We start from the raw sequence: 6000 nt of genomic DNA on the forward strand, positions 1-6000 counted from the left end.
TACAGATTCAATGCAATTCCCATCAAAATAACAACAGCATTTTTCATAGACCTAGAACAAGTAATACTAAAATTTGTATGGAACCACAAGACTTCAAATAGCCAAGGCAATTTTGAGAAAGAAAAACAAAGCTGGAGGTATCACAATCTCAGATTTTAAGATATACCACAAAGCTATAATCAAAACAGTATCATATTCATACAAAAACAGATACAAAAATCAATAGAACAGATTAGAGAATTCAGAAATAAACCCATGCTTATATCGTTAATTAATATATGACAAAGGAGGCAAGAATATACAATGGGGAAAAGACAATCTCTTCAATAAATGGTGCTGGGAAAACCCAACATCTATATGCACGAGAATGAAACTGCAGCACTTTCTTATACCATACACAAAAATAAACTCAAAATGGATTAAAGACCTGAATGTGAGACCTGAAACCATAAAACTCCTAAAAGAAAACATAGGCAGGCACCTGGGTGGGCTCAGTCTGTTATGTGTCCGCCTTTGGCTCAGGTCATGATCTCAAGGTCCTGGGATCAAGCCCTGCATGCCTGCTCAGCAGGGAGTCTGCTTCTTCCTTTCCCTCTGCCCCTCCCCACCAACTCATGCTCTCTCTCCCCCTCTGCTTCTCTCTCTCTCAAATAAATAAATAAATAAATAAATAAATAAATAAATAAATAAATAAAATCTTAAAAAAAGAAAACATAGGCAATAATCTCTTGGACATCAGACTTAGCAATATTTTTCTAGATATGTCTCCTTAGGCAAGAAAAACAAAAGTAAAAACAACCTATTTGCCTGTACTAAAATAACTTGCACAGTGAAGGAAACCACCAATAAAACAAAAAGGCAACCAACTAAACGGGAGAAGATATTTTCAAATGATTTATCTGATAAGGAGTTAAATCCAAAATATCTAAAGAACTTCTTTAACTAAACACCAAAAAAACAAATAATCCTTAAAAAATGGGCAGAGGACCTGAATAGACATTTTTCCAAAGATGACACACAGATGGCCAACAGACACATGAAAAGATGCTCAACATCACTCATCATCAGGGAAATGCAAATCAAAACCACAATGAAATATTACACCAGTCAGAATGGCCAGTATCCAAAAGACAAGAAATAACAAGTGTTGGCGAGGACGTAGAGAAAAAGAAACTTACGTACATTGCAGGTTTGAATGTAAATTAGCACAGGCACTGAGGAAAACAGTATGGGGGTTCCTCAAAAATTAAAAATAGACATGCCATACTATCTAGCAATTCCACCATTGGCTATTTACCCAAAGGAAACAAAAACACTAATTTGAAGAGATACAAGCACCCCTGTGTTCACTGCAATATTATTTACAGTAGCTAAGATATGGAATGGGGTGCCTGGGTGGCACAGCGGTTAAGCGTCTGTCTTCGGCTCAGGGCGTGATCCTGGCGTTGTGGGATCGAGCGCCACATCAGGCTCCTCCGCTATGAGCCTGCTTCTTCCTCTCCCACTCCCCCTGCTTGTGTTCCCTCTCTCGCTGGCTGTCTCTGTCTCTGTCGAATAAATAAATAAAAAATCTTAAAAAAAAAAAAAAGATATGGAAGCAACTTAAGTGTCCATTGAAAGATGAATGGATGAAGAAGATGTAGTATGCAAATATATTTGTAAGTACGTACACACACACACACACACTGAAATACTATTTAGCCATAAGAAAGAATAAGATCTTGCCATTTGTGATAACATGAATGACTTAGAGGATATTCTGCTTAGTGAAATAAGTCAGACAGAAAAAGACAAATGCCCTATGATTTCATTTATATGTGGACTCCAAAAAATGAAAACAAAAGCAGAAACAGACCATAAACACAGACAACAACCTAGTGATTGCCAGAGGGCAGAGGGGTAGGAGGTAACGGCTTCCGTTTTAGAATGTTTAAGTGACAAGGGTGAAAGGTACAGCATAGGGAAAGAGTCAGTGGTGTTACAGCAGTCTTGTATGGTGACAGATGGTAGCTACAATTGTGAACATAACATAATGTTTAGAGTTGCAGAATCACTGTTTTTCCACCTGACACTAATGTAACAATAAGCCAACTATATTTCAATTTAAAAAAAAAGTTATACATTGATTTTCGACTGCATATGGGGTTGGTGTCTCTAACCCCTGCATTGTTCAAGGGTCACACGTAGTAAGCTTTACCTTCTTTTTCAAATGATATCCCCACCCTCTTTGGGAGGGGTAATAAACTGAATCTGAAACCACCTAGTTTAAGAATCTTCACATAGATTCCGTGAGGCACTAAGGTTACACAGCAGCACTGCAGAGAGAAAAAGCTGAATGCAAAATGGGAAAATGAAGAGCAGAGAGATACAATGCTTTAGAAAGAAGCCTATTGTTTTGATGAGGACAGGCATGTATTTATAATTGGAAACCTCAGCAATACCTGAGCATTTCATAGAAGAAAGACTAACAAATAGTTTGTATTCTATATTAAAGGTTTACCTTTTATTATTTTTTTTAAAAAAAGGTTTACCTTTGATTCTTTTTTTTTTTTTTAAGATTTTTTTATTTATGTGACAGAGAAACAGCCAGTGAGAGAGGGAACACAGCAGCGGAGTGGGAGAGGAAGAAGCAAGCTCATAGCGGAGGAGCCTGATGTGGGGCTCGATCCCATAATGCCAGGATCACACCCTGAGCCGAAGGCAGACGCTTAACGACTGCGCTACCTAGGGGCCCCTACCTTTGATTCTTAATTGGAAATGAGGTTTCCTTTTATTGGGTCCAACTGTCACGCATCAAAGGGCAATTTGTTAGAGTGATGTATCAGTTACCCACTGCTGTGTAATATACAACTCCAAAACAGGCAGCATAAAGCAATAACCCTCAATTACCACTCTCAAGTCTATGGGTCAGCCTAGAGATTCTGCTGGTCTTGGCTGTGCTCACACTTGTGATTGCTGGGAGCTGTGGATGGATGGGCAGTGCTGAGTTTTCTGGACTCTCACATGTGTTGGGGGTATCTGGCTATATGTACCTAACCTACCATTATCTTAGCTGGAACAACTGGGTTACTTCCAAGTGGTGTCTCACCTTTCACCAGCTTAGCCTGGCCTGTTCTCATGGCAGAGAAAGCAAGGTTTTGAGATAATAAAGATAAGCAAAGGCTCAGGACCGGGACACTCACTTTGGCTATATTCTATGTCCAAAACAAGTCATAAAGATAGCTCATATTCTGGGGGTGGAGAAAAAGACTCCACCTCTTGGTGAAGGTTGCTGCAAAGTCACAATGCAAGCTAGATGCAGGAAAGGATGAAGAACTGGAGCCATTTTTTTCGATCACCACTATGGGCTTCATGCTAGTCTTCAATGCCAACTTTGCTTGCTCATCTGAGTAATCTTTTCCAACCTAATGTGATTTTGATACACATCAAGTTTAAGTTCTTCAATGGCTCCCCACTGTCGTGATAGAAATCTATACTCTATCAAACATCAATGGCATCCCATACCCAGCCCCTGCTACTTCTTTTTATCCTCCTCCCCTATACTTACACAGCTAATCCTGTCATGCCCACATTCTTGTAGGTACTTCTTAGAACACACCTGCTCCTACAAGCACTCATTTTGCCTCTGACGCTGGACTCCGTCCATCTCCCCCCATCCATTTCCAGTTAGCTCTTTCTCATATCTGTAAGTTTAAATTATCGAATTCTGTTGATAATTAATATTTCCATTGTAACATTAAGTGTACAAATATGGACATGTTATCACAAGATAGTACTGGTAAAACAGTTTTGAAACAAAGTCTTCCAAGAACTAGACTCTCAACAAGGACTTAGTTCAGGATTCTACAAAGGGTAGGTTGTATTAAGTATTTAATCTTAGTTTTTTTTCTGTTGATATTTCATAATTTGTACTGAAAATATTTTACATAGATTTTTTTCTAGAGTGCTTGTGAGGTAATCTGTAACCCCATGTTCAAATCCTCTTTTTTGGTAAAATGATTTTCATATGAGACAGAAAAAAATATCATAGAGCCTTCTTTTACAGTGTGTCTCTCCACCAAGGCTCCCCTGACCCCCACAAGCAGATTAAGTGCCTTTTCTGCATGTTCCCATTGCTTTCTGCTGCAGTGTTTCTTCGCTAACTCCTGTGATCCTAATCTTTTCCTCTTGATAATCTTATTGCATAACAGTGCCTGGGATGCACGGGCAGCCAAGACATTGCATATTAAGTGAAACATTGCATGATTAATGTACACTACATAGGACCATTTAGTAATAACTGAGTTTGCTTCTTGTTGATTGACTAACTTGTTCCTTATTCAAAAGGCTGAGTATCAGCTGTTAGGAAAGATTCTGGCAAATGGAGCATGATTGTGATTTGCAAATGTCACGTTAATTCTTTTTGTTTTCTGGCTGATAGTTAAATCTCTTGCACTACGCATCAAAAATGTCACAGCTAAACAATCTGAGGGATTAAATGGTTCCTCCTAATTTCCCTGCTGCTAAATGGCAGGAAGATATTACCTAGCCACTGTTGTCAGTCTTCGCTGGTGAGTTCACATAGGAAGAACTTCCTTTTTTTAGTTTGAAGGCATTAAGAAACACACTCAAATTACAATTTAAGAGTTGTTTGCTCTGGAGTATACAATCTGTTGCTCTTTCATTGTCAGTCATTTCAAATATTTTACTAAAACTGCCACCAGCACTGGTCCCTATTTTCACCTTCAGCGCTCTCTTTGTGAATTTCTTTTATGCTTTTATCAAGATGATTTTAGAAATTTTAAAATTTCATATTGCTTCATAATGACCTCACGACGCATGTTGGCAGCATCTCTAAACACTAATGGAAGCTTAAATATTGTTGTTGCCTTAATTATTTCTGGCAGCGCTCCTCATGGTACTATGTGAAACTCATTTGACCCTTCCTCATTTCCCCTCTGGCTTAACAGTTGGCCCCTTTTCTTGTCTTATGATTCCTATTTAGTTTTAAAAAGTTAAAATGGTCCATTTTCTCATTCAAAAGACTCATTATCAGAACCAGTTTGGACGAGAACCTTGTGGCAGTTGTGAAAGGAAAAGTATAGGATATCTCTTAGCATCTCTTACAGGTTTACTGAAAAGGAATACTTGAGAATGGATTACAAATAATTACTTCACAAGGAGCTTTTTAAAATCCAATTACAAGATTTCTTATTTAAGGGGAAAAATGAAAGAAAGGAAGGAAGGAAGGAAGGAAGGAAGGAAGGAAGGAAGGAAGGAAGGAAGGAAGGAAGAAAGAAAGAAAGAAAGAAAGAAAGAAAGAAAGAAAGAAAGAAAGAAAGAGAGAAAGAAAAATTTCAGGCTCACTTAAATGCAGTGTGTTATCCTGCAGAATATCGAGTGCATCCTGGGAGTTTCACTGTGGAAGGACTTTGTGATAGCACCGTCTTCCTGTAACAGGATTCCACAGATAGTATTATGATGAATCTCCTGTATGTGTTCATTTAATTTCAGGGGTTGCTGCACTAAACAATAAACCGAATTTGAGAGCCTGAATCCGGATGTATCTTGTCACTTTTTTTCCCAGTCAGTTCAATCAAATGTCATTCTATTCAATTGAATATAGACAGGGTGAATTTCAAGTAAGAGAAAATTCAACCTGACAGATTTTCTTTTAAAGTTACTTTTGTTTGATTTTATTTCCTTCTTTGCTGTGAAACCACACAATGAAATGGAAACCAGAATGTCATTCTACTGTTGCCTGCTGCTTCTGACTCAGGCTTTCGGATCAGTGAAACCAGTTGTTCTCACGTGGTCGTATCGGTTGGGCACTGTACAAATCCAGGGAGCGCCATTACATGTGTCATCATGGGGATATCAGTCCCTAGGAATTGTGGTGTCCACTTTGCGTTACTGTAAACAGAATCTCTTCTGAGTTTCTCCATCATGAAAGAGCTATTGCCTCCTGTTTTGTTTCAAAGGAATGCAAAGAATAAAATTGATAGAGGTTTTCAGTTAGTG

The sequence above is a fragment of the Ursus americanus genome, chromosome 17, assembly GCF_024610735.1.
Source record: "Ursus americanus isolate L20-20 chromosome 17, mUrsAme1.1.p, whole genome shotgun sequence".
NCBI classification, from domain to species: Eukaryota; Metazoa; Chordata; class Mammalia; order Carnivora; family Ursidae; genus Ursus; species Ursus americanus.